At 34.8% G+C, this 27972-nt stretch overlaps 1 protein-coding gene across 2 annotated transcripts in view; it reads right to left on the bottom strand.

Annotated features, from left to right (window-relative positions):
* The window catches only part of ZSWIM5 (zinc finger SWIM-type containing 5), a 231536-nt gene that overhangs the window by 148001 nt on the left and 55563 nt on the right, over positions 1-27972 (bottom strand). The window contains exons 1-3 of one of the 2 annotated variants that reach the window (XM_070260069.1): positions 23680-23719; positions 21045-21080; positions 3520-3568 (exon numbers count right to left, since the gene is read on the bottom strand). The exons of the other annotated variant lie outside the window; for it this stretch is intronic. The gene's annotated coding sequence lies outside the window, so the exon portion shown is untranslated. Of the gene's footprint in view, positions 1-3519; positions 3569-21044; positions 21081-23679; positions 23720-27972 lie in introns of those variants that run through there. 2 annotated transcript variants of the gene reach the window in all.

Raw genomic sequence — 27972 nt, 5'->3', positions numbered from 1 at the left:
GCAGCAAAGGGTAACAAACAATAGGAGACTGGTGGGATAAACTATTATGATATAGCCATAGAATGGAATACAATGTAACCATAAAGAAGAATGAGAACTATCATTCCTGACTGACATGGAGCAACTTACTGCTTTTATATTTTATAGCCAAGTGAAAAAAACAAAGAACATAGCGTTTACAGTGTTTAAGTACCATAATACTTACATGTACACTACGTATAAGAAAGAAGGGGAGCTTTAAAAAAAACTGGAAGAATAAACCAGAAATTAATAAAAATGGCTACCTAGTGATACGTTAGTATTGGGCTAGGAGGTATGGTGTAGAGGGGAAAGAGATGTAAGTTAATTGTCTGAGTATACACTTTTATAAAATTTTCGCTTTTGAACAATGTAAATGTTTTACATATTCAAAAATAAAATTCAATTGAAAAGGAAAGAAAACAAACACCAAAACTTAAAACAAAAAACTTATCTACATATCAAATATGTAACATAACAAGTAACTTTTAAACATGAATTCCTATTTATCTTTAGTAGGATATAACCTGAGGAAAAAAAAAACTGCATCGAAACCTTTACTCTTGAACCACACAATAAGTTTTATTGTTGGAAGTAATATTGGTTTTGAAACATAAATACCATTTTATGTGTACTGTAGATAAAGTAAGCAAGAAAAGATATTAATGTTATTAAGAATCAAGTTTTTCTGTGCAAGAGAAAAAGATAAATATAAAATTAGGAAAGTTAAGGGAAAAACCCTGTAATATTAAATATGATTTACAAATATCAATATAAATTCATTATTTAAAAACCTATTTCCTAGCTCACTGAAAAGCCCTAGAAAAAATGATGTCACAGTGGCAACGTGCACATACAGCACCTAGATCTTTGTTTCTAAAAACATTTCTCAGTAAAAGTGACCAGTGCTCCCTGACGAATTCCAGGTCTAGAGGGGAAAGATGTCAATTTTTTCTGAGTCATCTTACAGTGCCTAAAATCAAAGAAGCACTCAAAGACAAATGTACGTTAAAAGAACACAAGAGCCAGCTGGAAAGGACTTCTACTAGCCAAATAAAGGACAACTGAGTACCAAAAAGGAATATGACTATAACTGATTGTGAAATATTATTTCAAAACCTACAAATCCATAGATATACCCAAAAAAGAGAGAGAGAGAGAAGGAGAAAAGAAAAAATTCACTTGCCACCATTGGAGGTAACTACCACATGACGTACCTAGCTAACTTTTTAATTAAAGGGGAAAAATTTAGCATTGACATTGCTTTTTAGTAGGAACTATCCAATCTTATCAGGAAACACTCTCTTTGCAAAGGAATGCCAGCTGATAAATGTAGAACTAATGTCAGAATTATAAAAGTATCTATTCTACAACCCATAATGAAATAATTGATTAAGGCAAAGATCATTAATGAAAGCTAAAACCATGTGGTGAGGAGCTGTTGAAAAGTGGATATTTACATGATGCCAACATATCATCCCATTATTTCTTGCTAACTGCAAAGAGAAAAATAGAAATCTACAGCTGAGACATATGGTGATCACCACCTTAATCAAGTGACCACACTTAGTATCTACAGTAATGGGATAATCTAACATCATGTACCTTTGATATAACACAATATAAAATACATAGCATTAACTTATGAATTATTCTTGACAAAAACATTTAACCTGGATGCAAGCAAGTCTTTAGACAGGAAAGAAATGTCAACATAGAATTCTATATCCAGTAAAAAATGTCAGGGATTATGGAAAGATAAAGAAAACCAAGAAATTTCATAATCATAAGATCTGTTCTTGCTAACAGAAGTTCTTTAGAAAGAAGGGCAATAATACCAGAAGAAAACATGGAACATCAGGAAAAAAAAATTAACAGAGCCTAAGTGAGTTGTGGAATGACTTCAAGCAGCAACTTAAGTACCTAAAGAAGAATGAGAGGGGATACAGAAAAAATATATGATGAAATGATAGCCAATATTTTTCCAAATCTGCTGATCCAAGAAGCTCAATGAAACTCAAACACAAGAAATATGAAGAAAACTACACTAAGGTACAACATAATTAAAAATGGTTAAAAACAGTGATAAAGAGAAAATCTTGACAGGATTCTAGAAGCACCAGCAATCTGTCTCCCCCTAAGACAACAACTGTACTAGCAGATTCTGTCTGATAAAACTATTTTAGAACTCTTGAGTCTACTGAAGGTTTACTACTTCCAGGGGAGGGATTGGACAGGTAAACTTCAGTTAATTTCAGTCAATTTTAGGTCTCAGCACAGTAGTGGCTGCCCATCCCCCAAGCCCAGGCACAGAAAAAGCAGCTCTACAAAGTTCCTGGAGGAGCTTGCACACGGCTTGCGGGAGCCAGGGTGGGCAAAAAAGGCCCTGTGCTCCAAATTTCAAGGATCTCTGCTCTGATCAGTGATTGCTGCTTGTGATCACAGAAGTGCAGACAAAGAGAAGGGTGGCCATTGTTGCTGCACCTCCCCCAGATTGTTGCAAGCCCCTCCCCCTCCAGCTGAAGTGACTCTCATGGGTACCCTTTTGTCTTCCATTCATTTTTCTCTTTTTCCCCTTTTGAGAGCTAGGCATTAAAGACTAGGACATTCAAAAGCAACTACATATATGGGGGAAATTAGAAAGAGATCACACATGCCAAAGGAACAGCATAGGCTCAGAAAAGACCTAAGAAAATCTTACATTTACACCTCAGACGGATCCTTGGCACAAAGACAGCCTACAACAATCAAAAAAACAAAAACAATATAAAAAACAGCAAACTCTGGGAAAGGAGAATCTGATTTCCAGAATTACCACATTATTTGAGCCAAATGTCCAGTTTTCAATAAAAATCACAAGACATACAAAAAATACAGGAAAGTATGGACCATTCAAAGGAAAAAAAAATCAACAGAAACTGTCCTTAAAAACAGCATGATGACAGATCTACTACTCAAAGACTTTAAAATTACTGTCTTAAAGATGCTCAAAGAAATAAAGGAAGATGTGGAGATAGTCAAGAAAACAATGTATAAACAAAAGAGAAATAACAGTTAAGAGATAGAAAACCTAAGAAAAACAGAAAGAAATTTTGGAGCTGAAAAGTACAACAACTGAAAAGAAAATTCAAGAGAGGGATTCAAAGGCAGATTGAGTAGAGAGAATGAATCAATGAACTTGAAGATAGGACAACGAAAATTATCAAGTATTGAAAAAAGTGAAACAGCCTAAGGGTCCTATGGGACACTAACAAGCAGAAGAACATATAAATTGTGGGAGTCCCAGAAGAAGAGAGAGAGAAAGGGGCAGACAGAATATTGCAGAAATAACGGCTGAAAACTCCCCAAATTTGATGAGCAACATGAATACAAACATCCAAGAAGCTCAACTAACTCCAAGTAAGATGAACTCAAAGAGACCCACACCAATACACATGATAATCAAACTTTTGAAAGTCAAAGATAAAAAATCTTGAAAGCAGCAAGAGAGAAGTGACTTACCTACAAGGGATCCTCAATAAGATTATCAGCATATTTCTCATCAGAAACTCTGGAAGCAAAAAGGCAGTGGGTCAATATATTCAAAATGCTAAGAGAAAAAAAACCTGTCAATCAAGATCCTATTTCCAGCAAAACTGTCCTTCAATAGCAAGGGAGAAATTAAGACATTCTCAGATAAACAAAAGCTGACAAATTTGTTACCACTAGACCTTCCCTGAAAGAAATGCTCAAGGGAGTCCTGTAGCATGAAATGAAAGGACACTAGACAATAATTCAAAGCCATATGAAGATGTAAAGATCTGAATAAAAGTAAATAGATAGGCAATTATAAAAGCTAACACTGTCGTAACAATGGTTTCCAACTCCACTTTTTATTTTATACATGATTTAAGAGACTAATATATATTTTTAAATTATTAGCCTAAAAGCTAATAGTATAACTTTGCTTTGTATCTCCACATATTGTTTTCTACATAATTTTAAAGACTAATGCATTTAAAAGAATTATCAGTTTATGCTTTGGGGCACACAATGTATAAACACGTAATTCTGTGACATGAGCAACCAAAAGAAGTGGGAACCAGAGCCAGCGCTGGTGGTCTACTGGTTAAGATTCAGAACTTTCACTTTCACAGCCCAGGTTCACTTCTTGGTCATGGAACCACACCATCTGTCAGTTGTCATACTGTGGTGGTGGCTCACATAGAGAACTAAACTAACAACTAGGATACACAACCATGCACTGAAGCTCAAAAAAAAAAAAAAAAAAAAGAGAAAAAGAAGTGCAGACAGAGCTGTAAAGCAGCAGAGTTTTTGTATGTTATTGAAGTTATGCCAGTATAAATTCAAGTTAGGGTGTTATAACTTTAGGATGCTAAATGTAATCACTACGGTAACCACAAAGAAAAGTTCTATAGAATATACGCAAAAGGAAATGAGAAAGGAATTTAAACATTTCAACACAAAAAATCAACTAAACAAAAGAGAAAACAGTAAGGTACAAAATGATGGATAAAAGAGCTTTAAGAAGAGAGAAAACAAATTAAAAAGTGAGAGAAATAAATCACTTCTTATGAGTAATTACGTTAAATGTAAATGGATTAAACTCTCCAACCAAAAGACAGAGGTTGGCAGAATGGATAAAAACAGATGAAACAATTAGATGCTGTCTACAAGAGACACACTTTAGATTTAAAGACACAAATAGATTAAAAGTGAAAGGATGGAAAAAGATACTCCATACAAATAGTATAGCCATTCCTGCACTCTTTTGGTTGCTAATATCAGACAAAACAGGCTTTAAATCAAACAAGGTAACAGAAGACAAACAAGGACATTATATATTCATAAAATGTTCAGTACAGAAAGATATAACAATTATAAACATTAACTCACCTAATAATAGGCCAGTAAAATACATGGAGCAGAAACTGACAGAATTGAAGGGAGAAACAGACAGTGCTACAATAAGAGTTGGAGATTTCAATACCCCACTCTCAATAATGGTTAGACCAGTAAGACAGAAGAAAAGCAAGGAAACAGAGGACTTAATAGACAAACTAGCTTTACCAGACATATACAGAACACTAGACCCAACAACAATAGCATACATATTCTTCTCAAGCACACGTGGGACATTTTCCAGGACAGATTGCATATTAGGTCACAATTTAAATCTCAACAGATTTTAAAAGATAGATATCATACAAAGTATCTCCTCTGATCACAATGGGATGAAGTTAGAAATTAATAACATAAATAAAACTGGAAAATTCACAAAACTGTAGAAATTAAATAACATACTCTTCAACAATCAATGGAACAAAGAAGAAATCACAAGAGTAATTACAAAATACTTAGAAATGAAAGAAAATGAAAACACAGCATACCAAAACTTATGGCACACAGCAAAAGCAGTTAAAGGGGAAATTTATACCTATGAATGCTTACATTAACAAGTAAGAAAGATCTCAAATCAACAACCTAACTTTACAACTTAAGGAGCTAGAAAAAGAAGAATGAACTAAACCCAAAGCCATCAGAGGAAATAAATAATAAAGATTAGAACAGCAACAAACAAAACAGAGAACAGAAAAACCATAGAGAAAAATCAATGAAACCAAAAGACGATTCCTTGAAAGGATCAACAAAATTGACAAACTTTTAGCCAACTGAACGAAGAAAAAAAAGAGGAAGAATCAAATTACTAAAACCAGAAACAAAGGTAAGGACATTACTACTCATTCTACAGAAATAAAAAGGATGGTAAGAGAGTATTATGAATAACCATAAATTGGATATCTTAAATAAAATGGACAAATTCCTAGAAACACAAAGCCTACCAAGATTAAATCACAAAGAAATAGACTATCTGAATACACCTATAGCTAGTAAGGAGATTGAATCAGTAATCAAAAATCTTCTGACAAATGAAAGCCCTGGACCTAATGGCTTTACTGGGGAATTCTAAAAAAAAAAACATTAAAAAAAGAATTAATACTAATTCTTCTCAAACTTTTCCCCAAAAAACTGAAGGGAACATTTCCTAACTCATTATATTAGATCAGCATTACCCTGATTCCAAAGCCAGACAAAAACACTACAAGAAAAGAAAACTACAGACAAGTACCCCTTAATGAACACTGATGCAAAAATTCTCAACAAAATACTAGCAAACCAAATTCAGCAGCATACTAAAAAGATTAAACACCATCACCAAATGGGATTTATTCCTGGAATTCAAGGATGGTTCAACATAGAAAAATTGATCAATATAATGGACCAAATTAACAGACTAAAGAGGAAAAAACACACATGATCATCTCAATTGATGCAGAAAAGGCATTTAACAAAATTCAGCACCCCTTCATGATAAAAACAGTAAACAAGCTAGGAATAGAAGGAAACTACCTTAACATCATAAAAGTCAGAAAACTAAAGGCCAACATCTCTGATGAACACAGATGTAAAAATCCTCAACAAAATATTAGCAAACGGAATTCAACAACACATTAAAAGAATGATACACATGATCAAGTGAGATTTATTCCAGGGATGCAAGCATGGTTTAACATCTGAAATCAATCAATGTGATACACCACACATTAATAAAATGAAAGACGAAAATAATTTCAACAGATGCAAGAAAAGCATTTGCCAAAATTCAACATCCATTCATGACAAAAACTCTCAATAAAGTGGATAGTAAGGGAACATACCTCAACATAATAAAGGCCAAATGTGATGACTACAACTAACATCTTTCTCAACAGTGAAAAACTTAAAGCTTTTCCTATAAGATCAAGAACAAGACTCTTATGACTCTTACTCAACATAGTACTGGAAATCCTAGCCAGAGCAATTAGGCTAGAAAAAGAAATAAAAAGACAATCAAATTGGAAAGGAGTACAAATGTCTCTATTTGCAGATGACAGGATATTATATATATGAAACCCTAAAGACCCCACCAAAAAACTGTTAGAACTAATAAGCAAATTTAGTAAAGTCGTAGGATACAAAATCGAATTATAAAAATCAGTTCAGTTTCTACACACTAATAAAGAACTACCAGAAAGAGAAATTAATAAAACAATCCTATTTACAACTGCACCAAAAAGAATAAAATACCTAGTAGTAAATTTAACCAAGGAGGTGAAAGACCTGTACAATGAAAACTGTAAGACACTGATGAAAGCAACTAAAGAAGACACATATAAAGGGAAAGATATCCCAAGTCCAAGTATTGGAAGAATTAATACTATTAAAATGTCCATACCACCTAAAGCAATCTACAGATTCAATGAAATACCCATCAAAATTCCAATGGCATTTTTCACAGAAATAAAACAAACAATCCTAAAATTTGTATGGAACCACAAAAGACCTGAATAGCCAAAACAATCCTGAGAAAGAACAAAGCTGGAGGCATCACACTTCCTGATTTCAAACCATATTACAAAGCTATAGAAATCAAAGGAACTGAACAGAGAGCCCCAAAATAAATTCACATACATATGGCCGATTAATTTATGACAAAGCAGCCAAGAATATACAATGGAGAAAGGACAGTCTCTTCAATAAATGGTGCTGGGAAAACTGGACAGCCACATGCAAAAGAATGAAACTGGACCACTATCTTACACCATACACAAAAACTAACTCCAAATGGACTGAAGATTTGAATGTAAGACCTGAAGCCATAAAACCCCTAGAAGAAAACATAGGGGAAAGATCCTAAACATTGGAAATTATTTTTTGGATTTGACACCAAAAACAAAGGCAACAAAAGCAAAATAAACAAGTTGGGACTACAAGAAACTTGAAAAGCTTCTATACTGCAAAGGAAACCATCAAGAAAATGAAAAGGCACTCTACACAATGGGAGAAAATATTTGCAAATCATATAATGGATACAGCATTAATATCCAAAATATATAAAGAACTCATACAACTCAATAGCAAAAAAATAAATAATCTGACTAAAAAATGGGCAAAGAATCTGAATAGACATTTTTCCAAAGAAGACATACAAATGGCTAAAAGTTACATAAAAGGTGCTCAACATCATTAATCATCATGGAAACGTAAATCAAAACCACAGCGACATATCACCTCCACCTGTTATAGCGGCTATCATCAAAAAGACAAGAAATAAGTGTTGGCAAGGACGTGGACAAAAGGGAACTCTTGTGCACCATTGCTTGGAATATAAATTGGTGCAGCCACTATGGAAAACAATATGGAGGTTCCTCAAAATATTAAAAACAGAACTACAATATGAACATCCACATCCAGCAATTCCACTTCCGGGTATATATCCAAAGGAAATGAAATCACTATGTCGAAGAGATATCTCCCATGTTCATTGCAGTATTATTCATAAGACCTAGGACATGGAAAAAACTTAAACGTCCAACAATGAATGGATATGCAAGATGCTAAGTGAAATATGTCAGACAGAGAAAGACAAATACTGTACGATCTCATTTATCTAAAAAAACCCAAACTCACAGATACAGAGAACAGACTGGCAGTTGTCAGAGGTGGAGGGGTGGGGGGATGGGTGAAATGGATGAAGGTAGTTAAGGGTAAAAACTTCCAGTTATAAGATAAATAAGTCTTGGGGATGTAATTTACGGCATGGTGACCACAGTTAACAATATTGTATTGTATATTTGAAAGTTGCTAAAAGAGTAAATCTTAAAAGTTCTCAAGAAAAAGAATCGTAACTGTGTAGTAACGGATGTTAACCAAACTTATGTAGTGATCGTTTGGTAATATATACCTATTTCAAATCATTGTGTTTTACATCAAAAAATAATACAATATTATATGTCAACTATATCTCAGATAAAATGAGTTATAGACAGCAAAAAACAACTACTACATATGATCTAGCAATTACACTTCTCTAGGCGATACTTGTCTAGTTAGGTTCATAGCAACATTATTCACAAAAGCTAAAACATGGAAGCAACTCAAGTGCATGTCAACTGATAAATTGATAAGCAAAATTTGGTATACACATCCTGTGGAATATTATTTAGCCTTAAAAAAGAAGGAAAGTCTTCAATATGCTACAATATGGATGAACCTTGAGGACATTATGCTAAGTAAAATAAGCCAGTCACAAAAAGACAAACATTGTATGATTTCAGTTATATGAGGTACTTAGAGTAGTTAAAATCATAGAGACAGAAAGTAGAATTGTGGTTGCCAGGGGCTAGGGAGAGGGATAGAATGGGAGCTTTGTTCAATGGGTAGAGAGTTTCAGCTTTACAAGCTGAAAATATTTATAGACATGTATGGTGGTGATGGGTGCACAACATTATAAATATATTTAATACCACTGAACTGTATACTTAAAAGCAGTTAAGATGGTAAATTTTATGTTATATGTATTCTACCACAATAAAAATTTTTTAATTAAAAAAAAGAAAGGAGAAATTAAGAGAGTCACAGGTGAAAACAGAATTCAATGCCAGCAAATCTGGCCTACAAGACATAGTAAAGGAAGTCCTTCAGACTGAAGTAAAAGGACACTAGACATTAATTCGAATGAACACAAAGAAAAACAGCATCAATAAAGGTAACTATGTAGGTAAATATAAAACAGTATAAATGGATTTTTGCTTGTATCTTGTATTGTTAAGATGGCAATACTACTCAAACTCATCTCCATATTCATCACAATCTCTATCAAAAGCCTACCTGTTTTTTTGGAGAAATTGACAAACTCATCCTAAAATTCACATAGAAATGAAAAGCACCCCCGATAGCCAAAACAATCTTGAAAAGAACATAATTAGAGAACACACACTTCTCAATTTCAAAATTTACTATATAGCTACAGTAATCAAGACAGTGTGACACTGGCATAAAGATAGGCATATATATATAAATGCAATAGAGTTGACAGTATAGAAATAAACCCTTACATTTATGGTAAATTGACTTTCAACAAGGGTGCCAAGACCATTCAATGTGGAAAAAATAGTCTTTTCTACAAGTGGTACTGGGAAAGCTGGATATCCACATGAAAGAACGAAGTTGAATTATGCCCTCATACTATATACAAAAATTAACTCAAAATTGACCATAGACTAAAACGCAAAAGCTAAAACTATAACACTCTTAAAGGAAAACATAGGAGTAAGTCTCTGCAACCTAGAGTTAGGCAATAGTTTCTCAGGCATGACAACAAGAACAAAAGCAACAAGAACAAAAATAGGTAAATGGACTTCATCAAAACTAAAACCTTTTTGGCTTCAAAGGATACCAATAAGCAAGTGAAAAGACAACATACAGAATGGGAGAATTTTCTGTAAATCATATATCTTGTACCCAGAATATAAGAAAAACACTTACAGCATAACAATAAAAAGACCACTCAATGTTAAAAATGGGCCAAAGATCTGAATACACATTTCTCAAAAATAAAAAAGATATACAAATAAGCACATGAAAAGATGCTCAATATCACTGGTCATTGGGAAAATGCAGTCAAAATCACAATAAGGTACCACTTCACACCAACTAGGATGACTAAAATTAAAAGACAGCCAGTAAAAAGTGTTGACAAGGATATGGAAAAATTGGAACTTCATACAGTGCTGATGGAAATGTAAAATGGGACAGCCACTTTTGAAAATAGGCCGTTTCTGAAGATGTTAAACACAGAGTTATTACATTGACCTAGCAATTCCACTCTTAGGTATCGACCCAAGAGAAATGAAAACACATGTCCACACAAAAACTTATATACAAGTGTTCATAACACGATTATTCATAAGAGTCAAGAAATGACCAAATCATTTGGGATGCAGCAAAAGCAGTCCTAAGAGGGAAATTCATCGCAATACAGGCTCACCTCACTAAACAAGAAAAAGCTCACGTAAGCAACCTCAAACGACACCTAACAGAACTAGAAAAAGAAGAACAAACAAAGCCCAGAGTCAGTAGAAGGAGGGAAATAATAAAAATAAGAGCAGAAATAAACGATATTGAAACAAAAAAGACAATAGAAAGGATCAATGAAACAAAGAGTTGGTTCTTCGAAAGAATTAACAAAATTGACAAACCCCTAGCCAGACTCACCAAGAAAAGAAGAGAGAAATCGCAAATTAATAAAATCAGGAATGACAGAGGAGAAATCACAACAGATACCAATGAAATACAAGAGATCATAAGAGAATACTATGAAAAACTATATGCCAACAAACTGAACAACCTGGAAGAAATGGACAAATTCCTAGACTCCTACAATCTCCCCAAACTGAATCAGGAAGAAATGGAGAATCTGAATAGACCAATCACAAGTAAGGAAATAGAAACGGTAATCAAAAACCTCCCCAAAAACAAGAGTCCAGGACCAGACGGCTTCTCTGGAGAATTCTACCAAACATTCAAAGAAGACTTAATACCTATTCTCCTCAAACTGTTCCAGAAAATTGAGAAAGATGGAGAACTCCCTAACACATTCTATGAAGCCAACATCACTCTGATCCCCAAACCTGACAAGGACAACACAAAGGAGAACTACAGGCCGATATCACTGATGAACATAGATGCAAAAATCCTCAACAAAATTTTGGCAAACTGATTACAGCAATACATCAAAAAGATTATACACCATGATCAAGTGGGATTTATACCAGGGACACAGGGATGGTTCAACATCCGCAAGTCAATCAACGTGATACACTACATCAACAAAATGAAAAACAAAAACCACATGATCATCTCAATAGATGCAGAGAAAGCATTCGACAAGATCCAACACCCATTTATGATAAAAACCCTCAGTAAAATGGGTATAGAAGGAAAGTACCCCAACATAATAAAGGCCATATATGATAGACCCACAGCCAACATCATACTCAATGGACAAAAGCTGAAAGCCATCCCTCTGAGGACAGGAACAAGACAAGGGTGCCCACTTTCACCACTCCTATTCAACATAGTACTGGAGGTGCTGGCCAGAGCAATTCGGCAGGAAAAAGAAATAAAAGGAATCCAAATAGGTAACGAAGAAGTAAAACTCTCGTTGTTTGCAGACGACATGATCTTATACATAGAAAACCCCAAAGAATCCACAGAAAAACTATTAGAAATAATCAACAACTACAGCAAAGTAGCAGGGTATAAAATTAACGTGCATAAATCAGTAGCATTTCTATACACTAACAATAAACTAACAGAAAAAGAACTCAAGAACTCTATCCCATTCACAATCGCAACGAAAAGAATAAAATACCTTGGGATAAACTTAACCAAGGAAGTGAAGGATCTATACAATGAAAACTACAAGACTTTCTTGAAAGAAATAGGCGATGACATAAAGAAATGGAAAAACATTCCTTGCACATGGATTGGAAGAATAAACATAGTTAAAATGTCCATACTACCTAAAGCAATATACAGATTCAATGCTATCCCAATCAGAATCCCAAGAACATTCTTCACAGAAATTGAACAAACAATCCTAAAATTCATATGGGGGAACAAAAGACCGCGAATTGCTAAAGCAATCCTGAGCAAGAAAAACAAAGCCGGCGGAATCACAATCCCCGATTTCAAAACATACTACAAAGCTACAGTGATCAAAACAGCATGGTACTGGTACAAAAACAGGTCCACAGATCAATGGAACAGAATTGAAAGCCCAGAGATAAAACCACACATCTATGGACAGCTAATCTTCGACAAAGGAGCAGAGGGCCTACAATGGAGAAAAGAAAGTCTCTTCAACAAATGGTGCTGGGAAAACTGGACAGCCACATGCAAAAGATTGAAAATTGACCATTCTTTTTCACCACACACCAAAATAAACTCAAAATGGATCAAAGACCTAAAGATTAGGCCTGAGACAATAAGTCTTTTGGAAGAGAATATAGGCAGTACACTCTTTGACATCAGTTTCAAAAGAATCTTTTCGGACACTGTAACTCCTCAGTTGAGGGAAACAATAGAAAGAATAAACAAATGGGACTTCATCAGACTAAAGAGCTTCTTCAAGGCAAGGGAAAACAGAATTGAAACAAAAAAACAGCTCACTAATTGGGAAAAAATATTTACAAGCCACTTATCCGACAAAGGGTTAATCTCCATAATATACAAAGAACTCACACGGCTTAACAACAAAAAAACAAACAACCCGATCAAAAAATGGGCAGAGGACATGAACAGACATTTCTCAAAAGAAGATATGAATATGGCCAATAGACACATGAAAAGATGTTCATCATCGCTAATCATCAGGGAAATGCAAATCAAAACTACACTAAGATATCACCTTACCCCCGTTAGATTGGCAAAAACATCCAAAACCAAGAACGACAAATGTTGGAGAGGTTGTGGAGAAAGAGGAACCCTCATACACTGTTGGTGGGAATGCAAACTGGTACAGCCGCTATGGAAAACAGTATGGAGATTTCTCAAAAAGTTAAAAATAGAAATACCCTATGACCCAGCCATCCCATTACTGGGTATCTATCCTAAGAACCTGATATCAGATATCTCAAGAGTCCGTTGCACCCCTATGTTCATCGCAGCATTATTTACAATAGCCAAGACGTGGAACCAGCCTACATGCCCAGAAACCGATGATTGGATAAAGAAGATGTGGTATATATACACAATGGAATACTACTCAGCCATAAAAAAAGACGAAATTGGCCCATTCACAACAACGTGGATGGACCTCGAGGGCATTATGTTAAGCGAAATAAGTCAGTCAGAGAAAGACGAACTCTATATGACTCCACTCATAGGTGGAAATTAGTATATTGAGAAGGAGATCTGATCGGTGGTTACCAGGGAAAAGGGGGGGTGGGGGGAGGGTACGGAGGGGGAAGTGGTGTACCCACAACATGACTAACAAAAATGTACAACTGAAATCTCACAAGGTTGTAATCTATCATAACATTAATAAAAAAAAAAAAAAAGAGTCAAGAAATGGACACAAACTAAAAGTTCATCAACTGATGAGTGGATAAACAAATGTGATATATTCACACAAAGGAATATTATTTGCCAATAAAAGGAATGAGGTAATGCTACAAAACGAATTAACCTTGAAAACGTTGTGCCAACTGAAAGAAGTCACAAAAGACTACATACTGTATCATTCCATATACAAGACATGTTTAGAAAGACAAATCCATAGGGAGATTAGTGGTTGCCTAGCAGGGAGTATTGGGAGTAACTGCTAATGGGCACAAAGTTTCTTTTTTGGGTGTTAAAAATGTTCTAAAATTAGTGGTGATGGTTGCACATTTTTGTAAATATACTAAGAATCACCAAATTATACACTTTAAAAAGGTGAATTTTATGGTATTTGAATTATCTCAATAAAGCTGTTATTTCTAATAAAAAGAGAGCAAAAGAATTGTAACAAGAGCAGACAAAAAAAGAAATATTATATACAGAGGAACTACAAAAATAATGACAGTGGATTTCTTGACAGAAATAACACATGCCAAAGAGAATGGAGAAACATCTTTAGAGTAGTGAAAGATGAACAACAGGAGTCAACTCAGAATTCTATACCCAACAAAAATATCTTTCAAAAATGAAAGTGAAGTACTTTCTGACTTACAAAAGCTGAAAGAATTCATCAGCAGCAGAAATTTTAAATGAAGTCCTTCAGGTAGAAAGAAAATTATACCAGATGGAAATATGCATTTACATACAAAAAAACAAAGAACACTGGAAACTATAACAATGTAGCCAAATTTAAAAGACTTCATTTTTAATTTAAATCTCCTGAAAATATAACTGCTCAAAGAAAAACAGTTAACAACGTATTGTAAGGTTTATACCATGCATAAAAGTAAAATGTATGAAAACAATAGCACAAAGGCTGGTGGGGGAAAATGGAAGTGTACTGTGGTTAGGGTCTAATACTATAAGCAAAGTCATATAATATTACTTCAAAGGAGATCCTGTTAAATTAAAGGTATAACCAGATGTTGGCAAACCACAGCTTGCAGGTCAAATCTGGTCTGCCACCTGTTTTGGTAAATAAAGTTTTATTGGAAAACACCAACAGTCATTCATTTACATACTGTCTCTGACTGCTTTTGTGCAACAACAGCAGAGTCAAACAGCTGTGAGAAAGACATCACGGTTTGCCAAATCTAAAATATTTACTATCTGGACCTTTATAGAAAAAGTTTGCTGATCCCTGGTATATACTATACACTTTCAAACAAGCACAAAAAGAGTTATAGATAATGTGCCCAAAAACTGAGATAAAATGGAATTATAAAAGATACTTGAGCCAAAAAAGAAAGGAGCAAAATAAGAAAAAGAGTACAAAATACAGATGAGATGGTTAGACAACAAATAGTATTTGGCAGATTTAATCACAGCCATATCAATAAATGGTCTAAATATCCCAATAGCAAGGCATAGATTATTAGGTTGGACAAAAAAGCAAGACCCAACCATATGCTGCCTACAATAAATGCACTAAATAAATAAAGACATATATAGGTTAAAACAAAATGATCGGGGTTCTAGAACTGGATGAGACAGAGTAAGCACACTTCACTCTCTCTCTCTTACTGAATGCAGCTTTAAAAACTGGACAGAATGCATGGAATGCTTATTTGAGGACTCTGAAAAGTCATTATTAGCAGGCTGACTGGGGAAGACGAGAATTCAAAGTTATCCTTTTCCCCCCTCTATAGGATACAGTATTCTATAGCCTGAATTCAACATATCAAAAAACCTACCAGTGAGTACTGGGGTACACATAGAGAGAGCTCCAAGAGAAGCCCTCCTGTTCTGGCATGAAGACTGAGAAAGCAAACTCCCTAATGCTCAGAGAGACGTGAAAATCTCCCACTTTTTCTCTTTCTTTTCTCCATTCTCTCACACCCCAACCCCCAGGCAATCCTACAATGATAGCACTGAAGGCAACAGCAGCAGCACCAGGGGTAATGGGAATCATCAGAAGCCAGAAATCTAAAGAGCAGGACCTTCCTCTCTATTTGGTGAAGCTGTGGTTCTAAAAGGGTGAGACCAACTCCCATTGTTTTTCTCCTTTCTCTGTTCTTTCACACTTCTTGGACCTGGATGTGGAAGTGTAGAGCAGAAAGGGCTAATTAACACTCCATTTTTATGCCTGGAGAATACAGAAGGGGAGCCCTAGAGAACCAGAAAATACTAAGAAGAACAGAGAGATGGAAGAACTCAGAAGAGCAACCCCATAAAGTTGTTTATGAACTCATGGGCTCAGCCCAAGCTAAAAATATGTGGACCTGATTCCATTCAGCATACCAAAGACTTTGAGAAGTGAACTAACAAATAGACCACTGCCCAAGTCCCAAGCTGGTCACCAAGTGGCAAATAGACTGACTTTAATAACAGAACTGACAGTGGAATCAGGGTCAGGTGATTCCATAGAATCCCAGTTGGAACTTGAGGACTAAACCTAACTAGGTTAGGCTATCAACATTCCCCATAAGACCTAAACAAGATCCAGCTAACTGTAAGAAACTCACTTCAAATATAATGATAGAAGATTAAAAGTAAAAAATGGAAAATATATATACTATGAAACAGTAATCAAAATAAAGCTGGAATGGCTATAGTAAAATGAGACAAAGGAGACTGGACAAAAAAAACACCACAGATAATGAAGGATATTATGTAATGATGAAAGGGTCAATTCACCAAGAAAACAACAATACTAAATGTGTATTCACCTAACAACAGTGCTTCAAAATACACAAAGTGTAAAATGAAGAGATATTCACACATTCACAATTATAACTGGAGTCTTCCACGCTCTTCTACCAATAATAAATAAAACTTCATTGTTAGTACCTCCGAGTAGATTCCAATTCCAAGGGAAACTGTACAGCACAGCAGAACACTGCAGGCCTTTCTGCACCATCCTCTCACTTTCCTGTGATACATCAGACAGTGTTCTGCTGCTCTTCGCAGGGTTTTCATGCTATTTCATAGGTTTTCCAATTTTTTCACCAGTGGATGGCCAGGTCCTTCTTCATAGACTGTCTTAGTTTGGAAGTTCCACTGAAACCTGTCTACCATGGGTGACCCTGCTGGTACTTGAAATACTGGTCGCATAGCTTTCAGCATCACAGTAACATGCAGCTGCCACAGTATGACAATTGACAAACAGGTGGTGGGGTTCCCTAACCAGGAATGAACCCTGGGACGCTGCAGTGAGAGTGCTGAATCTTAACCACTAGATCACCAGGTCTGGCTAGTAAATAGAACTAGTAGAGAGAAAATCACAAAGATATAAACAACTGAACAACACCATCAACCAACTAGATGTAATGGGGATTTACAACACCCAACAACAGCAAAATACACATTCTTTTCAAATGCACATGGAACACTCACAAAGATAATTCACATCCAGAGTCAAAAAATAAACCTTAACAAGTTTAAAAGAATTGAAATTATACAAAGTATGTTTTCAGATCATGATGAAATTAAATTAGAAATCAATAACAGAAAGATAATAGGAAAATCTCCAAACTGTTGGAGAGTTTGAAAAGAGAAAAACAATAGAGAAAAATCAATGAAGCCAAAAGCTGGTTCTCTGGAAGATGAATAAAAAGGATAAACTTTTACCAAGACTGACAAAGAAAAAACAGAGAAGACACAAATTACCAATTTCAGGAATGAAAGAAGGGCTATCACCACAGACCATGCAGACCTTGAAAGGATAATAAAGACGGATTAGGAATAATTCTACATACACAGATCCAGCAAATTTGATTAAATGAATGAGTTTTTAAAAACTCAAACTACCAAAACTCTCCAAAGATTAAATAGGTAATCTGAATAGTCCTATATTAAAGAAATGGAACATGTAGTTAAAAACCTTCTGGGGGCCAGCCCAGTGGCATAGTGGTTAAGTTTGTGCACTCTGCTTCAGTGAAGTGGATTTGCAGGTTCAGATCCCAGGCGTGGACCCACTGCTAATCAAGCAATGCTGTGGCAGCATCCCACATACAAAACAGAAGGAGATTGGCATGGATGTTAGCTCAGGGAACAATCTGTTGAATCTTAACCACTAGATCACCAGGTCTGGCTAGCATCAGTTAAGTTCATGCTCTCCACTTCGGCCGCTCAGGGCTATTGGTTGGGATCCACAGAACAGACCAACACACCGCTCATCAAGACATGCTGTGGCAGCATCCCACATACAAAATAGAGGAAGATGGGCATGGATGTTAGCTCAGGGACAATCTTCCTCACCAAAAAGAAAAAAAAAAAAGGTTAAAATGTACATTTTATTTCATGTGTATTTTACCATAATAAAAGAAAAAACCTTTAATGAAAAACATTTGGTGGCCCTATGGATGAGTTTCTCCTCACCTGTTTTTCAGCTTTTAGGTATTTTTTAAAAATTTTAAGTGGGTGAAATGAGCCTTACCAAACGTTTGGAAAGGACTTGTCTTGCCCTTCCTACCACCCTGGGCTCTCTGTTGCTGCAACAAGTAACAGGGTTTCCAGTGAGGGGCAGATGTGCTCACTTGCATGCTGGGCTTGAAGCATTGCTGTTGTCATTCTTCAGTGGTGTCTTCCCCAAGACCTAATCTTCCCCAAGCTCATTCTGCTTGAGGAAGATTGGCAACAGATGTTAGCTCAGGGACAATCTTCCTCACTTAAAAAAAAAAAGTCTTCTAGGCCAGCCCTGGTAGCCTGGTGGTTAAGTCTGGAGTGCTCTGCTTTGGCGGCCTGGGTTTGGTTCCCGTGTATGAATCTACACTACTCGTCTGTCAGTGGCCATGCTGTGGCAGCGGCTCACATAAAAAGAAAAAAAAGAGGAAGACTGGCAATGGATGTTAGCTCAGGATAAATCTTCCTCAGCAAAAAAAAAAAACCTTCTGAAAAATGAATCTCCAAGGACAGATGGTTTCACAAGCAAATTCTTCCAAATATTTAAAGAACAAATAACACCAATTTTATACAATTTCTTCCAGAAAATAGAGGAGGAAGGAACACTTCCAAACTCATTTTACGGCCAGCACTGCCTTGGTACTAGAACTAGACAAAATCAGAGGAAAGAAGGAGAGAAGAAAGGAAGGGAGGGAAGAAGGAAGGAAAAGAAGAGGAAGAGAGGAAAGAAGGGAGGAAAAAAAGGAGGGAGTAAGGGAAGACTAATATCCCTCATGCACATAGACACAAATTCTCATCAAAACATCAGCATACGGAATCCAGAATAAGAATACACCACAACAAAATGGGTTTTATCTTGAGAATGCTAGGCTCGTTCAATATTTGAAAATCAATCCCTGTAATCCACCATATTAACAGTCTAGATTTAAAGAAATATGAGCATACCAACTGACACAGAAAAAAGCATTTGACAGAACACAACATCCATTCATAATTTAAAATAAAATAAAATAAAATAAACTCTTAGCAATCTAGGAATAGAAGGAAATTTCCTCAATCTGATAAATGGTATTATCTACAAAAATCCTCCAGCTAACATCATACTAAAGGACGAAAGATTCAATACCTTCCTCCTAAGATCTAGAACAAGGCAAGAATGTATACTCTAACCACTCCTATTCAGTGTCATACTAGAAGTCTTAGCTGGCGCAACATGGCAAGAAAAAGCGACAAAAAGCATCCAGATTGGAAAAGGAGAAATAAAACTATCACCATTCAAAGATGACATGATTGTCTACAAACAAACTCGCAAGGAATTTACAAGAAAACCTCCTAGAACTAATAAGTGCTTTTAGCAAGGACTTGGATAGGTCAACACACAAAAATCAATCATATTTTTTCATACTAGCAATGTACAAATAGAAACTGAAATTTTAAAAAAATAAGCAATTATAACAACTTCAAAAAAGTAAAATATGTAGCTATACATCTAACAAAACATGTACAGGATCTATATGCTAAAAACTACAAAAAAGTGATGAAAGAAATCCAGAAAAACCTAAATAAACAGAGATACCTACTGTGTTCACGGATTGAAGACATAGTAAAGATTTCAGTTTTCCCAAAACTGACATACAGGTTTAATACAATACCAATCAAAATCTCAGCAGAATTTTTTTTTAACATAGACAAGCTGATTCTAAAAGGAACTGGAATAGCTAAAACAATTCTGAAAGACAAGAATAAAGTTAGAAGAATCACACTAACTGATTTTAAGACTTACTATAAAGCTACAGTAATCAAGAGAGTGCGGTAATGGGGAAAGGGACAAACGTAAATCAATGAAACAGAATAGAGAGTCTAGAAATAGATCCATACAGATATAGACAATTGATTTTTCACAAAGATGCAAAAGCAATTCAATGGAGAAAGGATGATCTTTTCAACATATAGGGTTAGACACCACCTATATGCACAAAAAAGGAACCTTGACCTAAACCTCACATTTTGTACAAAAATTAACTCAAATGGATTACAGACTGAATGTAAAATGTAAAGTATAAAATGTTTAGAATAAAATATAGCAGAAAATCTCTGTGACCTATGATTAGGCAAAGAGTTTTAGATATGTCACCAAAAGCACAATCCACAAAAGAAGAAACTGCTAAGTTGGACTTCATTAATATTAAAAACCTTTGCTCTAACAGAGACACTGTTCAAAGGTTGGAAAAACAAGCCACAGACTGGGAGAAATATTTGCAAAACACATTTCCAACAAAGAACTTGATCTAGAATACATAATGAACTCTCAAAATTCAAAACAAGAAAACAAACTACCCAATTTAAAACTAGGCAAATTATTTGGACACCTCTCCAAAGAATATACAAACAGCAAAGTAAGCACTCAAAAAAACGTTCAACAGCATTAGCCCTTAGGGAAATACAAATGAAAACCATGATGAGATACCAGCACATACTTATAAGAATGGATAAAATAAAAAATACTGACAATACCAAGTGCTGGTGAGGATGCCAAACAACTGGGGCTTTCATGCATTGCTGGTGAGAGTGCAAAATGGTACAGGCACTCTGGAAAAGCATTTGGCAGTTTCTTATAAAGTTAAACATATACTTACCATATTACCCAGCAATCCCACTCCAGGGATTTCTCCCTAGAGAAATGAAAATTTATGTCACATTAAAACCTGGTTCTCAATGTTTATAGTAGCTCTGTTCACAATTGCTGAAAGCAAACCAAATGTCCTTTAATAGGTGCATGGATAAACAATTTGTGGTACATCCATACAAAAGATACTACTCAGCAATAAGAAGAAACAAACAATAGATATACATAACAATTTAGAGGAATATTAAAGGCATCGTGGTGAGTAAAAGAAACCAGTCTAGAAAGGTTACATACTGTATAATTCCATTTATATTACATTCTCAAAAGGACAAAACTAGAGTGATGGAGAAAAGTAGTGATTTCCAGGTGACAAAGGTATGACTTTAAAGGGATGACATGAGGGAGATTTTTAGGGTGATAGAATTGTTCTGTATCCTGATTATGGTATTGGTTTATACAAATCTATACACGTGTTAAAATTCATAGAACTATACATCAAAAGAAAAAATGGACATTTTTTTTACTGCGATTTTTTTTTAAATATCCTTTTTTAAGTTAAGAGAAAAAAGAGAAGAGGAAGAAAGAGCAAGAGACTGAGAAGGAGGTACCAATGAGGTAGGAGAAAAACTAAGAGAGTGTAGTATCCTGGAAACCTTGTGAAGAAAACGAATCAAGGAGGAGGGAGTGATCAACTGTATCAAATGCTACCGATAGTTAAGTTAGACAAGGACTGAGAAATGACAATTGGCAATGTAGAGGTCATTGGTGACTTTGATGACAACAGCTTTGGAATAGTATCATCAACATGGCTGAAATGGGTTTAAGAGAAATGAGAGGAGAGAAATTGGCGCTAACAAGTATGGAAACATTTTGAAGTTTTGCTACAGAGGATAGTAAAGAAACAGAAGAGCTGACAGAAGTTAGTTAAGATTTTTTTAAGAGGCAAGAAATAAAAGTATAAAGTGAAAAAAGTATAAAGTAAAAAAAGTAAAAAAGGATTCAACTCTATTGGCCAGCTCTATGATAAATCCACATACTTTCCTATGAACATGAGATACAGCACAAAAGTAACTCCCTGTTTTCTCTGCCCACTCCTCATCCACCACATGACCATCAGTTCCACACCACCAACATTTCTGGATTAAGTATGAATCTAGCTGAGTTCTTCTGAGTTTTCACTGATGTAAAATATAGACCTTTTATTATAAATGTTATTTTAACATTTATTATAAATGCTCTATGGTTTCCTCATATGCCAATGTGCACAAATGACAAGCTCTGGATAACAAATGCTGTCATCTTTAATAAAAAAGGATAACACGATCAACTTCAAAAAGGGCTAAATATTACATCTAAAAACCTAAATTTCGGAAGTGTCAAATCCTAATTCAAAACATGGCTAAACTTCTGTGTAGACACCAGTTTAGATGAAATGGCATATTAATTCAAGAAACAATTTTCCTATAAAAACCCCCTCCAATTACCACCAAAAAATATATATATGTATATATGTGTTGCAACTTGCCAGCTTCACACTAGTAAATGTACAATTACCATCATAGAAAAGGTTTCTGCTTTGCAGAATTCTACTGTGCATTCAAATACAGTTCTAAGAAAGGCCTCTAATCTGTTCCATTGTTAGTCAAGAGGTTTATACATGCAGAAAAAAAGAAAAGAAAATCAGTTAGATGTATATAATATGGGGAAAAAAATGGAGACAGAAGAAATCATCTCAACCAGTCTCACTTTTTCTCCTTTCCAAAAATCCCTTCTTCTTATTACCCCCTTTTCTCATTCTTCCCTCCCAAAAGAAAAAAAAAATCCAGGATCTTTGCCAAACCCCACAAAAACCCTTAGGCCTCTCTCAAGCATGCAAATGTAATTTTCTACCCAGACAACACACTCCCTTTTTAATGAACTCCAAAAACAATCTGTGAATACCCACAGAAGAGAAAAGAGGAAAATTGCAATGAAAGAAAATACAAACAGAGAGATGTGGGGGAGGGTCAAGATGGATATGGCAAGTCCAGGGTTTAAATAGACATAAAAGATAATGAAGGTGAAGGGACTGCAATCAAACAAAATGGTCTGCAGGCTGTCATTTCATACAAATTAGTCAGAGAAATATATGAATATTCACTTGAATAAAAATCATTCATTATAGGAGTGGTCCTTCAAGTAAAAGGATCTCTGTCAAGGCCCAACATGGCTGTCATTCTTTGTTCCATTTTGTAATTTAAAAACAAAAACAAAAAAAATTATGTACAGATGAAAAAGAGAAAAAAATAATTTTACATATGCACCCACCTCTAAAACAGTCAAGAGCAGGAGCAAGTTTCTTCATGATATAACCAAATACTATGTCAAAATTAGATATTCAAAGAATGTTAATAAACGACAAGAGACACTTCAGTCAGTCACATGATTCAGGATCCCTCCAGATGCACATTATGATTCAGATTTGAACAGTAAACAGAGTAGGCCACAGGGTAGGGTGGGAGGACTTAAAGAAAAACCTAATGTAGGAAAGGTCGTCAAAATGAAAACTGTCTTCTTGCTTCACAATTTGAAGAGAAGTTTTACTGAAAAAGAAATAGCTTTAAACTAATTTAGGCTGAAATAATTACAACATTTTACAATCTCACCTCTTATTGATGAATAGAATTCTTCTCCCTGCTCAAGGATCAAATTGGTTGGGCTCTGCACTTGTCTGGCACCATGCTGTGGGCTATTTTCTTTAATATATAACCAATCAAAGATGTATTCAGGCTTTTGTGAGATCCAAAGCTTTGATAACTGCATATCCTGGAGCATCATGAAGTTTCTCTAAAAGGAGCAGACAAAGCTATATACAGTGATAGCCTCTCTTGGATAGCTAATGTTCAGTGGCCCCTTGTTTCTCAAAGGTAGACACTGAACCCTTTTATGATACACCAAATGGACACTTTTCTTATAATATTTATGGCACTTGTCCTATAATATTTATACTACTTTTCTCTCCCTTCAATTTGTATCAACACACCACTAGATCACAGCTGCTTAGGGGAGTGACAAAAGGAAACAAAGTCTTCAAAATACGCAATTGTTAACAAACACAATTATCTATAAGTATTAACTGAAAACTAATACTACTTTGTCAGGCTTAATGATAAATGTCATCAACTGAATATACAATTTAGCATAAACCTTTATGGGGTAACTATGCTCCTATAAGACATACATAAACACTATACCATTGTTAAATTTATGATTTATAGGTGAAAGCAATTTTATATATTGGTGCACAAGTTACATAGCAATATCTATATAATTAAGAGACTGAACATATAGCCATTTAAAACCTTCCTAACAAAGTGCATTAAGGTGATCAAGTTAAATCAAGGATTTAAGAATGAAAGAACACACATAATATTATGTGAGTTAAATCTTGCTTTGATTTATTTATAACAGATGCATCACCCAGGCATCCACATGGGAGTACAGAACACAAACAGAGCTAAATATTTGTTTATTTTGAAAAATGACAAGCGTCTTTGCAATAAATCTATTTCAAGCTTATCATATTCTTTACAAAACAATATTTCATTCATTTTTCCCTATAAATCATGTTAAAACACAAAGTAATGACATAATAGCTTTTAGACTACCACAGAAAAGCTGCTATAAAGATGATATACAAATGGCCAACAAGCTCATGAAAAATGTTTAACATCATCGATCATTAAGAAAAGGTAAATCAAAACCACAGTGAGATACCACTTGACATCTACTACGATGGCTACAGTCAAAACAACAGAAAAATAACTGTGTTGACAAGGATGTGGAGAAATAGGAACCCTTGTACATTGCTGGTAGGGATGTAAAATGGTGCAGCCACTGTAGAGAAAATTTGGCAGTTCCTTAAAAAGTCAAACACAGAAATACCGTATGACCCCACAATCCTACTCCTAGGTATACACCCAAGAGAAAACATATGTCAACTCAGAAACTTGTCACAAATATTTATAGCAGCATTATTCAGAACTGCCAAAAAGTGGAAACAACCCAATGTTCACCAACTGATGAATGGATAAACAAACTGTGGTATATCCACACAATGGAATATTATTCAACCATTAAAAGGTACAATGCTACAACTTGGATGAACCTTGAAAACATTAAGAGAAAGAAGTCAGACACAAAAGGTCACATGTCGTATGATTCCATTTGCATAAAATATCCAGAATAAGCAAATCTATAGAGACAGAAAGCAGATTAGAGGTTTCCAGGGGAAGGGAGTGATAACTTAATGGGTACACGGTATTCTTCCAGAGTGATGAAAAAATTTTGAAACAAGAGAAAGGTGATGGTTGCGCAACACTGTGAGTGCATCAAATGCTACTAAATTGTACACTTTAAAATGTTAACTGTATTGTAGGAATAAAAGAAAAGGAAAAGCTTCTATATTTTTAAAAATTAGGACTTAGTATATAAATGCTGCATGTTCTGAGAAGAAAAAGAAAGTGGAAAGTAAAATAAGACCATTAATTATAGTAAAGGTAATAGTGAGACTCAAAGTATACCATTTAAAATCAATAAACCACAAAGTAAAAAGTTAAGTTAAAAAAGATGATTGTGGGCATGATAAAAGGTATAAACATAATTACTAGAACAAAAAAAACAGACCTTTCCATATGCCAAAAGAAATCTTAAGAGAGTAACAAAATCATAGGAAAAAACTCCTAGGAAATATAAAACAGTGGTAATTAAAACATAAAATAGTAATACAACAGAGTTGACACCAAACATGTCAGTCACATCAATAAATGGAAATGGGCTTAATTTACTTATTGAAAGAGAAAGATTTTCCACTGGCTCATAAGAAAATCTAAATCTATGCTGTATATAAGAGACTCACCTAAAACACAGAGATTTAGAAATACTAAAAATAAAGGAAGAAGCAAAGATATAATAGGCAAATGGAAACAATAAGAAAGCAATCCTGATATCAGACAAAGTAGAATTGGGCCAAATCATTAAATGAAACAAAGAAGGATATTTTATAATGCTAAAGGCCAAAATTAAAAATGAAAATATAACAGCTCTCTTTATATGCAACAAAAAAGACAAAACCCACCCATATAAAGCAGAAACACCAGGAGAGAAAATAAGAAATTGATAGAAACCACTACTAGTAGAAAGCTTTAACATACCACTTTTAGTAAAAGACAGGTGAAGTAGACAAAAAATAAGAATGGATATAGAAAAATCTAACAATATAATCAATAAGATCTTATGGAGACAGATAATAGACATAAATAAAACACTACACTCTACTAATAGAGACTATACCTTCTTCTCAAGTGCACATGGAATGTTCACGAAAACTGATCAGAAAACATAAGTAAATTCCATAAAGTAGTAATATTAAAACAACACACTCTGATTATAAAACAAAATTAAAGAAACAAAAAGACCCTTTCACCTAAAAATGAAAAACGTCTTCTGTTAACTCTTGAATGAAAGGGAAAATAGAAACAGAAATCACAGGATTCCTGAAAAATAGTAACAAAAACCCTACATATCAGAATCTATGGGATCCATTTAAAGCAGTGATCAAAGGAAAAAATTCATAGCATTAAACACCCATATCCATAAAAATAAAATAATGAAAACTAATGAAATTCCCATCTCAAAAAGCTGGAAAAAGAACAAAAAGTAAACAGAAAAAAAACACAGCAAGCAAGTAATAAAGATGAAAGCAGAAATTAATGAGGTAGAGAAAAGAAATTAGTTGAAGCAATTAATAAATTAAAATCTTGGCTTTTTGAAAAAAGTCAAAAAATAGACAATAAAAGAGAAAAGTCCACTTACAACTGCAACAAAACAGAAAAAATACTCAGAATAAACTTAAGAGATGTTCAAGTCTGTATGAAGAAACCCGTAAAACACTCTGGAGGAAAAGTGCTTGTTCAAAGATGTACCTTGTTCTCAGAGATTTTAATGCTCCCTAAATTAATATAATTTAATGCAACTTAAATAAAACGCCAACAAGTATTTTTTTCTGGAGCTAGACAAGTGGATATAAAAGTTGATATGGAAAAACAGACATAAGAGAATAGCTAAGAAAACACTGAAAAGGGAAAGCTATGAGGAGGAATTACCACCAAATATAAAACACGCGAAGCCTTTAAAAGTAAAACAGCATAGTACTGGCACGTGAGGACACAGAAAGACCAATGGAATAAAACAGCGAGTCCAGAAATTGACTCAATTTGGACATATATGATAAAACCGGTATTTCAAATTAGTAGGGAAAAGACTGACTTTTTAATAGATGGTGTTGGGATAACCGGAAAAAAGATTTTTATCTTTTTAGATCCACTCTTCATACCATATACTAGAAACTTCAAATGGATCAGAGATTTAAATACAAAAGAGTGAAACTATATAAGTATCAGAAGAAAACATGGGTAGTTTTCGCTATAACCTGGATGTAAAGAGAAGCTTTTAACTATAACTCAAAGTCCAGATACATAAAAGAAACGATTGTTAAATTTGACAACCTAAAAATGGAAAAACATTTTTTACATGGGCCCAAACACCATAAAGTCAAAAGACAAATGACAACTTGCTAAAAGACTTGTAAAAATCAAGATGGAAGACAACAAAATCTGAAAGACCTTTTAAAAATTGAGAGAAAAGAAAAAAAAAAACTTCCTAAAATTTGAAGCAAAAAAATCCTCACAAGTTGTGGGGCTGGCCCTGTGGCCGAGTGGTTACGTTTGTGTGCTCCACTGCAGGCGGCCCAGTGTTTCATACGTTCGAATCCTGGGCGTGGACATGGCACTGCTCACCAAACCACACTGAGGCAGCGCCCCACATGCCACAAATAGAAGGACCCACAACGAAGAATATACAACTATGTACCAGGGGGCTTTGGGGAGAAAAAGGAAAAA

Source organism: Equus caballus, chromosome 2 (genome assembly GCF_041296265.1).
Source record: "Equus caballus isolate H_3958 breed thoroughbred chromosome 2, TB-T2T, whole genome shotgun sequence".
In the NCBI taxonomy this organism is placed as follows: Eukaryota; Metazoa; Chordata; class Mammalia; order Perissodactyla; family Equidae; genus Equus; species Equus caballus.
Note: the sequence above shows the minus strand (reverse complement) of the source record. Positions and strands in the feature narration are given on the sequence as shown.